Genomic DNA, 12,529 nt, shown 5'->3' with positions numbered 1-12,529 from the left:
ATAAGGTAATGTAATTAAAAGCACTTAAATTTATAACATGTTACATTTTAAAAAGAGTTTATCAATTATGCTTCGATTTTCTTGACAAAATATAAGAATCATCTTCATGTGTTTTTGGCATCTATCTATAATCTTTACTCATTGAAATATCCATGCTAATTTGAAAACGTGCAGCAATATCGCGATCGTGATTGACAAAAAAAATGGCGAAAATTCGCAAAAATTAATATATTCCGAAGAACGTCCATCGCTTTAGTCAGTACTCCCAATAAAAATTTACATTTATTATCAGTTTTAAACTGATAAAATTCGGGCGATTACTTCAAACTCGCGTTCTAAAACATTCTGAATATAAGAATAATTATTTCTTTACTCGAAAAAAATATATATACTGATTTTGCTTTTTAAATATAAATCTGAATTCACTCTATCAGATTTCAAAATTGAAAGTATCCTATTCCAATAATAGATAAAAATGGATTGAAATTGTAATCCATTTGAATTATTCAAATGCATATAGTATTCACAATCTATTACTTTTACTTTTTTTCAGATTCAATTGAATTAAAAAACTGCGTTTCCTATTCAAAATTCTGAATTTAGCAGTATTTATGCACGTAAAAAATTGAATTTTTTTAGATTGAAAGGCATCGAAATGTACTTTATGCAATTCCTATAAAAATAGATTCAAATTTTCGAAAGTACATTGAGATTAAAAATTATTTGCGTACTTCTGAATCTGAATCCATTTCAATCAACTTTTATCCATTATATCGTTTATCACGAAATGTGCATTGAAAATGCACCCGCTTGATCGCCATGACAGTTTTCGCGACACTTTGGTTCATAGAACGCGATCAATCGCTCCGCGAAGTGATCATTAATTTGATCTGTTAAAAGTGCTGAGCCTGGATGAATTTTTATCGGAAATGCCGATCAAAGTGACGGGCGAATTCCCGAACATATCAGTTCTCGCGAGTTTTAACAATCAATGCTGTTTCGATAATCGCAACCCGAATACGTCATGTTTCGAAAGCCGATGCAATTCCGTGAGTATAAAATCCAATACATCATCTCTATCTAAATTGTTATATTCTTTTGAGAGAATCGAAGATCAATCGACTTTTCATTAAATTTAATCAGAAAATTTAATCAGTAAATTGTAATTAATAATTGAAATAATTATAATAAAAGATTTTGCAGGCATCGTTTCGAATTTACTCAACGATATGCATATACGCGTTGTCTTCTGCATTACTGAAATAAAAGCGTAAATGATCGAAATGAACGATCGTGTGGCGCGAATTCGAATTTCGTTGATATCGATGATAATATCGCGAGTATCATATCGAACGAATCTCGATTCGCGCCGAATTAATTAGACGCGCGGCCGTGAGAGAGCGTCGCAGTTTGTTACAAGATGGCGGGTGAGTGAGTGCCTGTGGATGGGACGAGATCGCTCTAAAAACACGAGGGATTTTCCGCTAACCCGTAGTGTTTGTGGGTTTCAGATATATCCTACATCCAGATAGAGGATCTAGAGGACCCGGATGAGGGTGAGTAATCTCATGCGTGTATACGCACGCGTATTTTATGTGGCCGTCGTCGGTGCGGTTCGCACGCACGCGACGGCGGCAGAGCAAAGCACCGTTTCTACGACTCAGCCAAGTCGTGGTGACCTCCTGTCGGCGAGCACTCCGCCCCTCCCGGATGTTTCGAGGTACGTGTGTTTGTATGTGTGATGCGTGGCACGCGGGATTTATCCCGCGATGCGGTGTTCCGAGCGCGGCTCCCCGCCGTGGGTTTCGAGGTTAGGATCGCGCCGCGAGGCCGGGCGTACCGCGCCGCGATAGACATCGCGAGCATTCCCGGCCGTTCGTAGGGCGGAGAGGGTTTCACGCGGGGTGATTGCTCTCGCCATGCACGGTCCCAATAAGCCGCCGCTACCGCGCGCGGGGAGTTTTGCGGGCATCACGGGGCGGTTCTGCTTTGCTCGTCGAGAGGGGGCGCCACGCCATGCCGCGCGCGGTGTTTATCTCGGCGAGAAGGAAAAAAAAGGAAGATAAGAAGCGACGGCTTTGAGAAAGAAAAAGAGAGAAAGAAAGAGAAGGCATGCGTTCGCGTCTTATAAGTATCTCTCTCGTCGCCGCCGTTGTGCTTCTCGGCAAGAATGATTGCGAAAAAATGTCAGTCGAAGCTGGATCGCCTTTTCCAATAGGAGCAACCACCTGCATTATAAACATGGATTACTCACTGGCGTCAAGTCGATAATGATCTTGAGAGATTTTACACGGCGCCAATATTCGGAGTGTATTAGGTGTCAATCGCAGTTGGAACGTTCCATCTTTAACTCGACTTTAACTGCATTATCGAGAAAATTGATACTGCACGATGATCGTGTTGCATGAAAAGTATTGCGTAAATTAATCTTAAGAGCAATAATATTAGAAATGTTTAATGCTACTGTTGCGATTTACCTTACAGACGCTTGTTGAACTCAAAGTAGACGTAAAAAAAATCTTCCTCGCTTGTCTATAATGTAAATTTATCGAAATTATAGCAATTTTAATCCCTGTTAAAGATAAGGTGGAGCAACCTCAATTTTGGTGGATGAGAAACAAGAGTCGAATATATGATTGATAAATACAAGGCACATGTGGATACCACTATAACTGAAAACGCATAATGACCGTCCGTCGACGTCTAAAATACAGTGTATTCGAGGCGCAGAGGAGTTCAGACGAAGGTCAGAGTCACGAAGAGTGGCGGCATCTCGGCAGATTAAAGAAAACGGCGCAGTTAGCGCGCGCAATTCCTTCCCCTATCAGGGTTACTGATCTCGGGTTTCTCTTCTATTTGCGAGTGCCATCTGTCGTAAATAGGGTCGTATCAGGAATTGCTGGTCCTTCCGATGATCCAAAAACTAGCTCGAATTTCCTCACGTTTGTGAGGAACAAGAAGAGCTGCAAACGCTTATGCGGATCCCGAAGGCACTTTTCTAGTCAAACGCGAATAATTTGTCTCATGACTATGCGTCACATAATGAGCTCCAGTTCGTTCCGCTCCGAACACGCATACGCATTTATCTTCAATCTTCCCTCTCCGTTTCTCTTTCGTCCTCGCGAGTATCTTCTCCGTCGACGCCGACCAAGCTGGTCCTAGCCGCCTTTATCTTGCATTCCAGAGACTGTTTTATCAGCTCTGCGCCGCTTATATTTCTAAACGTGTCTAGATAGAGAGAAATATTCGGATCAGTAACCTTCTTCGATGCCCAAGCCCGCTTAGATCTAGATCGAAGCACTCAAAAAGACATTTCGCATGATATTTATTGCATAGAGTAAACATTATAATCAATCATGAGTCATTGGTGCATGATAACCGAAATTTTTCTATGATTGTATTAAAAAATGTGATTTTTATTATTTCATAAATGAGCATAATACAAACATCTATTTTAAACAGGGTCTGTTCTAAAATTAGTGCATCAAAGTTGATCGATAAGTTTTTTATTATAGGTTTTTTTTATTGTATAATAAAAAAAGAGTTTGTATTAAGAAAAAGGAGAATAGTTATTAAAAGAATTTCTTAATTAATCGTGATTAACGCAAATTGCTCTATAATCTTATTAATCATATCGTCTTCTAGATCGCAAAATTTTAATTCGATATATCGACAGAATCGATAACTGAATAGTCGTATAGATTTAGTGAATCCATAGATAGAACTTAATACGGATATTCACCTATATTTACACATCATATCTGATACTTAAATTTATATATCATATACAAACAAGTTTTATAAATAATAGTACAAATATAATAATGATAATAGTGATAAATAATGATAATATTCGAGGGAAAGTTAAACAAGATACAACTTAATTTAATAATAAGATGAATAATACATGAATAAATATAAGATTCATATTATGTGTCCAAAATGGAACATAGAAGGATAATAAAAATTAAAACTCATTTTTTTATTTGTATTCTCTAATTTAAAAATATATTTATATTGACGAAAATTTATAGAAAAATTTTTTATGGAGAATACTACACAATGCTGTGCGACAATGACCATGGCAACCATGGTAACTGTCGGTAATCGATCGCGATTATGCAAATTATTTGGTATCTGGTCGTGACAGTTACTGTATTAGACATTTTTGAGTATCGACTCCTCCTTTTGTCTGACGAAATAGTTTTGGCTATTTGTATTTAATTTTTACCGTTCGCCTTTATCTTATTTTATCTCGAATGAACACTTAAATGATTAATGTCAAATAAAGTAAATTTAAGCATTCTTAAAGAAATGGGCACTTTTATTGATTAGTGATTTACAGATATTACGTTTTGTCAGAAAAGCTTAAGCTTTCTTTATAACATATAGGAAATAATTATAAAATATATCTATATAAAAGAGATTACGAATCGTATAAATTAGTTGTCATCTGATGTGACTGTCAACGATGATATAATATAATCAACGATGCTAATATAATTTTCTGTCATTTCATCCGTTTTTACATAATTCTAATTTGTCAGGCATTTCTTGATATGAAGTTTTTATTAGCTCTTCTTTCAGATGTCTCGTCAGATGGGATATCTTTTTCTTTTCGCCGCGTAACGTCGACTTTATCCGACCGGACATGAGGATGGATAAGGGGCGGTAGAGATGGGAATGGATAAAGTATATATGGGGTACGAAACGAGTATAGGCGGATGTATAAAGAAACTTTAATTTCTTGGCATTGCGTGAAGTTCCTTGCCCTTTCAGCCTTTTCGGTTCGGTGGTCTGTTTTTGATAGGAAGACTACGTCGTCGTCTAGACGCGGCCAAGAGGGTTACCTCTCGGCTTTTATAATCGCAACACGAAACGCACCCCTTGACGTGCTCGAACGCAAAAATACCAGTTTTCTTCCCTCCTCCTCTCTCATTCGCTTCCTCTTCTTTTCCCGTGCGCGTCAGTCTTTTCTATTCTTTCGTCGGTCGTCGCCCTTCCTTATACCTACGTATGGGCGCGTTACATTAAAATGATTTATTCACCTTATTAAATTCGCATTCGAGACTAGCTAAGTACGCGGAGTAGACATCCCGCCGAATCGCAAAACCAGAACCCGCCACCCTTTCGAGACGACGAACTTCGCGATGCGTTTGCATACTTCTTTTTCCTCCCCTTCTTCCCTTTTTATTTATTTCTCTTGGCGGTGGATCGTTGTCATAGATGACACCTGTTTAATCTCTTTACAAACCATTTTTCAAATTAAATGAAAAAAGACGAGTCTGCCATTTGTTTGAAACCCGTTTATACACATCATTCGAGTTAACTAAGATTCAATTGAATTGTTTCCTCTTTCTAAAGGTAGAAGAAACCCGCGATTGAATAAATTTCAATCAATTCTCTTAAGAATAGTTTTAAATTAAATCCTTAAAAAATTGTGTTCACAAAAAAATATGTTACGTGAAAAAATTGTTTAATGTGGAAACACTTGTGAATTTTTTTCTATTATGCAGATATGTCTTTTTCAAATAAAACAAGCGTGTACATTGTCGCTTTACCTTTGAACTGCAAACACGAATTATTTCGAACTAGATAAAAACTAGGATGTGTCAACATTTCTCTATCCGTTTCTTCATCATCATGATTTAGTTGAGCCAAAATGAGTCAAGCCGAGCTGAGAGGTGGCGCCGTCTCTCGTTGGAACAGACGATCGAATGGCGGCCGATTATTACATGACATTCCTCGAATTCCATTCCAATCTCTCCCTCATCTCTCGCGACTCGTCTTCCGCCCTTTCCTCTTTCTCTTCTCTGAGTTATTCTCCCTTTTTTTCTCGGGTTCACCCTTTTTACAGCTTGTTCTACAGCCTTTCTCTCTCTCTCTTTCTCTCTCTCTCGTAGGGCACGCCAGAATCTCTCTCCCAGTATGCAAGAGGCCTCGATATCGACGATACAAACGATAAGCACTTTGTCCTTTCATGAATTGCGTTAATCTTTGAGGAGTAATGTTAGATCATTTTAATTTTTTTTTTTTTTATGTATAAAGGGAATAAGATATATAGTTTTTCATATATAATCGTATGTATTGTTAAATCCATAGGTTTAGTGATTAAATATTAAATTTATTTGAAAAAAATACAATTAATATATGTTTATGTACTTTTTCTATACCTTTTCTATACCTTTTCTATAAAGTATTTGAAATCTCTGAATTACATAATTGTAGTCTAATAAAAACGTTAGTATCGTTCAATTTTGTTAAAAAGACTCATAGCAGCAAGTATTTTCATATAAATTTCTTAAAAAATTTTTTATTCCGAAATGTGTTACGATTTATTCAAAGAAATCTCATCTAGAAATCTCTTAGATATTATTACAAATTTAATGATTGTACCTTCCGCAAAAATTTATGCGGAAATTTAAGATTAATATTTCACACTTGGATTATTCACATTTCCTTTCATAAAAAAAGTTCAGGATTGAACCGCGCCCTTATGGGCGAAGCAAGCGATAAAAAGCTTGTGATAGAAGATATTTTTGAAGAGATAAATTTGAGTAAAATTTATACGCATCTCGTGACATGAATTTATTTTTAGAAAATAGAATAATATTTTCACTTTCGTATATTAGTGTCACATATGTGCTACATTTCTATTATTGAATTAAAATTTCTGGATATACAATTTTTTTTATTTATATTCCTAATATACAGGATATTTATAAAATTTATTCCCACTTCTGTCTCTCTCTCTTCTATCTTTCAGAATTGATTAAAAATTATAAAAAACGTGAATTACGTGTTTGATCATTTTGAGAGGCTGCACAATCTCCTTAAAAGAGTAGTCCCACGAAATAATTGAATATATATTTCGCAGTTTTTCGTTATTTTGAGCCTTTCCCAATATAGAGGGTGAGGACAAACTTTATAAACACCCTATATATCAGATGAGGATAAGTTTTGTGCTAAGCGGTCATAATTTACTTTACTACATACGAAGATAACATAGAAATAATAATCGACTGAAAATCGCCAGCCTGCTCACTAAATCGATTATTTTACGGCATATATCGATGTTACACTTTGTGCTATCTCCGCTTCGTCTCGCCTGGTTTTTCGCGGGATACCACGGCAGCATCCCGAATTTGTTCTCGCTGGGGTCGACAACGAGCACTGTGAGAAATATCGATTCGCGGCCGTCTTCCATTCTGACTGTAATAGCACGACACGTACCCTCGAAGAAGGACACTGCCCTGTGGAGACAGAGACAGAGAGAAAGGATAGAAGCCATCAGTAGTGAAGATAGTACGATTTCTCGTAAAGCCACAAGAGCGAACCCATTCATAAAGACGAAGCCGTGACTAACGAGCAAAGAGAAACAGGCGTGAGCTTTGGTGCCCATCCATCCCTTTCTGCCCTCTAGCCCTCCTTCCATCCGTATTTCCGCTCTTCTTTTTCTGTATCTTCTTTGCCGTCTCAATCTGGTTATTTTATCAGTTAATCGTATGATACGTATGATCTATTCGCTAATCGTATCGTTTATTCTTCGATGTATTTCCCTTTAATCTAAAAGATCATGAATTGTAGTTAAATCATTAGGATTTAAAAAATCAATTAATAATTTTAAATAAATTTTATTAAAATTTTAATTGCAATGAAAATATGAAAGTTTCGATAAATAAAGTAAAAGTTATAGATATATGCGAAAGTAATTTCTGTATTTATTCGTGGAGTGGAAATGTTGTTTGGCATAAAGTATGATTGTTCGTATTTATAGCGTCGAAAATGGACCATGTCGAAATTGTACTAGTTTCAATTCCAGAGTCGAAATAGAAGATGCAGAAGTTCTAAACAAAGATCCATTGAAATTCTAAGTTTCTTTCCAAGAGAAAAGATTCGAATTTACTGAAGAATCTTTGAGAAAAGGGAGGATAGTTCTAAGATCGGAGCATATTTAGCAATGCATGTTGCTTCTTCTCGAGCGAGACATCCTGTTCTGTTCCCTTCGAGCGCTTCTTCGTAAGAGAGAATACAAGCAAGAAATGATACAATCCGTGATCGGACGTACGAGAACGATGACAAGTACCGGGCAACGAACGGCCCTTTCTGGTAGAACGCTTCCGCGTTCTGTCGCGCCAACCGATCTCCGGGAAGAATGCGACGTCGTCGATGACAAGGCGTCTCTCCTTCTGTTTGTTTCCAGAAGCGCCCGTTTAGGAATCGTGCCGATGTCATTGTCTCGAGTCGTCGCGATATCGTGGAAATCGTACGATGCGCCTTTCTGTAAGGAACAGCTTCGAAAGTCTGTGCAAAACATAGTCATAGCTTGCACATTATACCTTCCGATATATTTAAATGTTTTAGCAAATATTGATTGTGAAAGCTTGTACATCGTTTATTTATTTAAATAACTCGACATCGTGCTAGACATCGTAAATTAAACACATTAAATTTGGCATCAAATTGATATCGACTGATTTTGCAAAAAAAAAAATTAAAAATAAATATAACAGATACAAGGTAAACCATAATAAATATAAAGTAAATGTATTCGAAACTTAATTAGCTCGAAAGTAAATTAAAAACAAATAGACTATACGTCACGAGTTCCAACATTCTCTGTTCCAGCATTCTCTTGTTTTTGCCTCGGCAACAACGTAAAGAGTTTTTATCAGCATGTTGTCAACTTTCCAAGTGACCTTTACATCGGTCATTATAAATTCATAAAATTCGAGATTTCGCATAGACCTTTATGAAGTATATCGAAATCGTATAATACGTAATAGAGATATTTCACCTGATCGGGAACAGGATAGGTAAGCTTCGAAGGGGAAAGTTTTGATTGGGTTACGAGGACCGCTGACAGAGGGATCGATGGATATCCCGGAAACGGAAAAGCTCGATGTAAACTCACCCTCCGCGCTCTCTCCAATCCTACCATTCCGTTATCCTTCTCTCTTTTTCTATCTCTTTCTCTCTCTTCGTATGGCCTTGGCGCAACGTTCGATAGAAAACCACGGTGGTCCTTTACTCCCTTTTTCGACCGGAGGAAGGGAAGAGAGAAAAAAAAACAATCTCGCTAATTTTCCATCGCGCACAAGGGCACTGGGACAACCACTCTGTGAAACCGATGTGCTTCCCCACTTTCGAGTATTCAGTCGCTTGTTCGCGCTTCAAAGCCGCATCAAAGGTGCCTCGACATTTATCGGACTAAAACCGTCGAGCCACGTTAAACTCCATGAGTATGGAGTACCAATAGCATTCCCTCGTGGATAATTTACGATCTGCAACATTCCTTCCCTGGCCGACACAAATTCAATCCAGTAAACTGGTATTTGCTTTACAAAATTGCAAAATACGCATACTAGACAATACATTGATTGTGCGATATATTTATGATCACGAATATTTTTTTACTGATTAATCTTTAATGCTAAAAGTTATTATTTTGATAAGAATATATCTTTCTGTATATGAAATATGCGGAGGTCTGTATTGAAAATTTTGACACAGATTTTCTCGTTCTTTATTTATAAGTTTTGTGAAACAATTCTTACAAACTTCTTTTTTATAAATTTTTGTCACGGTTGGATAATTGTACAAATCCATTTTTCCAAAGAAAAGCAATATGAAAACGGATTCGAAGTAATAAATTTACTCTAGAAATAGTCGATAGTCCTATTAATCAAATCTCGAAGAAATGGAAATGGGGAACAAACGGTTCTTCTGATTTGAATAAAATGCGTCATACAGACGAGCGTGTGTATGACCGATGTGTTATCAGGTGCTCCCAGGGGGAAATGAGATAACGACGGATATGTCGTAACATATCTTTACTTCCCTTACATATCTCCTTTTTTTTTCTTTCTCATGCATACCAGTATATCAACACATACGAATGATATGAAGTGTTCTATTATGTTTTCAACTTTAATATATGTTTCAAAGTAGATGTAATTTATAAGATAAACATCTAGAGACTGAGAATTTTATGTAATGTTGCATGATATATTTTAGTGATGTCATTGCGAATTATGTAATTTATATATTTGAACAATTTTATATATTTTTCAAATAATTTTTATAAAAAAATTGATACTTCTCTACGTTTAAAAGTTACATATCCAAAAAATGCTAAAAAATTCAATTTTGTCTAATTTTTCTCTTGTATGATAATGGCGATTTTTTTTTTCTTTCGAGCTAGTCGATTAAGCGCGTAGTTAAATGCGATAATCGATTTTTCCGAATAGCCGAGTCTGATATTTCTTCCATCTTTTCCGGAATGCGCACGCGGATTCCGTCTATAGACCACAAACGTTCCACGTGTATGAATGCTAGTGTAAATAAAATTCCAGACTGCAGTCTTCTCTCCCGCGTCGCTGCGGAACAACGACGATACTTTCCAGGTGCACAAACTTCCGTTATCATATTCCTCTCCACTGTCATATATTTCCCGAGTAATGTGTAGTGTCAGGGAACCGGTGCTTATCGACGAATATTTCGATGTTTTCTTTCAACCCTCATACCTTCATCAGACGGTTTACTCATTTATGACTTTTAAGCACTAGAGCTACATACACGGTGCATAAGATGATAATTTATTTACATACAATTATTGTTTTCTTCGTAGTAACGAATGTAAATTATCGAAAAGAATGAATAATCTTGAGAAAATAGAAGAAAAATTAAATTATAATGAGGATTTTATATATAAGTTTCTCGAGAATTGGCGCTTAATCTCTTTTGACCTGATTTTAATGAAATTTTATTAAAATTTTTTTAAATTTAAAGATACATTAATAAGTAATTCATAAAATTAATTTTTTAATGATTTTTTTCAATATGTATATTATTATATTACATCTGATCTCAGATGTGTGAGATGTAGACAGAATTAATTTCAACGGATAATGTCTTCAAATTTCATTACAATGTACAATTATAAAATTTCAAGAGGGATTTATTTAGTATTTAAATACGCGTTAATACGTTACAATCATACATATGTACCTATATATGTGCAATTAATAGAGAAAATTTTAAATATTCTTCCAAGTATTTAATAATATTCTTTAAGGGATTTATAAATATCACAATACAAACGATATACGTTAAGCAAATAAATATTATATTAACAATAAAAACGAAATATTTTCAATACAAATTCATTTTCTGAAATTAACATAAACTTGTAAAGATTTTTTGGTTACTAAAAATTAATATTTTTCAAGAATCATAATCATAACATGAAAGACGCAATTTAATGTTCAATCGCAATTGAAATTTATACTTTAAGTAATGATAATATTTGATAGTCTGTATTTTATATAATCATTTGTTTTTACTTGATATATGTACGATTGACGTTCGATGACTCAAGACGAGAACGAGGTCGAAGCTCAAAGCGGCACGAGGAACGGCCGCCTCGGAATCCATTGGTTCCCGCGCAATTGTTGCGACAATTTAGCGCCGTTGTCTCCATCTCCTCCTTCGTTATCTCGCCAACAAGTTAATCTTTATAAATAGCCCGAGCCATGGTTATATTTAATCCTGACCCTCGCGGTCGCAGCTTCCATCCTTCCATGTTAATACTTCTCGACTCTGCATCGTCAACGTCAATTCAGCGTAAGACTTGATACTTGAAGCATATGTAAGGTTGAGATGAACGCGATATTTGTTCGTCTTTTTACTGTTCCGAAAAGAAATGCTTTGAAAAATTTAGGATACTTTAAACTTTTTAGTTCCATTCCATCTCCAGATTGAAAATGTACATTATGTCATGTTATTTTATTCGCATTGTCTTGATGTTCTTTTAATAAAACAATCGAAGACCTTGCCTTTGAACGTAATTTTAATTTTACTTTTCAGTATAATTTATCCTATAATTAGGTACCAAACCAAAATTTTATCGAAATAAAGTTCATTTGTAACTAAGTAAAGAATAAAATTGTTATTTTATTTGCATCGAAGATTGATACGCGAGAAACTGTTGTTTTAAATGTCTATAATTTATAGACTACTAACAATTCGATAATTCTGTTAAGGAAAAATCGATTCCAAATTCCAATATTAGTAGATGCAATTTATCACAATTTTATTTAAAAGTAGATAAAGACGTTTCTTTGATACTTGCATGAAATGAGTATTTACGCTGATAATCTGGATCGGTCTGTATTAGGGACTATGTCAATTGAAAGCTAACCTAACGGGATTACGACATTGATACGATATCTCGGAAGCATTAATCTTTCTCGCTATGAAGCGAGTACGCTCGTTTGAAATATCTGTCGACCGTACGTTGTCAAACTGTCTCTATCGCGTTGCTTCTTGTCTCACGCTTCGAGAGTCACCGCTCTGATATTTCTAGTGTTCTTCGGTCAACCTAATTTCAGACACGACTAGTAATCGATCGTTTCTTAGGCTCTACCCCCATTTTCTCGCGAATATATACATCCATTTTACGCGGCCGAATAACGGCGCCCACCGCAGTCTCGCCGATCGATCGTTCAGTTCTAATTTTTCGCCTTTC

General features: G+C 35.9%; 1 protein-coding gene across 2 annotated transcripts in view; it reads left to right on the top strand.

Annotated features, from left to right (window-relative positions):
* Positions 1–1,516: 1,516 nt before the first annotated feature.
* Positions 1,517–12,529, top strand: part of LOC108693459 (serine/threonine-protein phosphatase 4 regulatory subunit 1-like) — a 139,159-nt gene continuing 128,146 nt past the window's right edge. For both annotated transcript variants that reach the window (XM_018202419.1, XM_018202418.1), the window contains exon 1: positions 1,517–1,556. The gene's annotated coding sequence lies outside the window, so the exon portion shown is untranslated. The remainder of the gene's footprint in view (positions 1,557–12,529) is intronic.

The sequence above is a fragment of the Atta colombica genome, unplaced genomic scaffold (genome assembly GCF_001594045.1).
Source record: "Atta colombica isolate Treedump-2 unplaced genomic scaffold, Acol1.0 scaffold9, whole genome shotgun sequence".
Classification (NCBI taxonomy): domain Eukaryota; kingdom Metazoa; phylum Arthropoda; class Insecta; order Hymenoptera; family Formicidae; genus Atta; species Atta colombica.
Note: the sequence above shows the minus strand (reverse complement) of the source record. Positions and strands in the feature narration are given on the sequence as shown.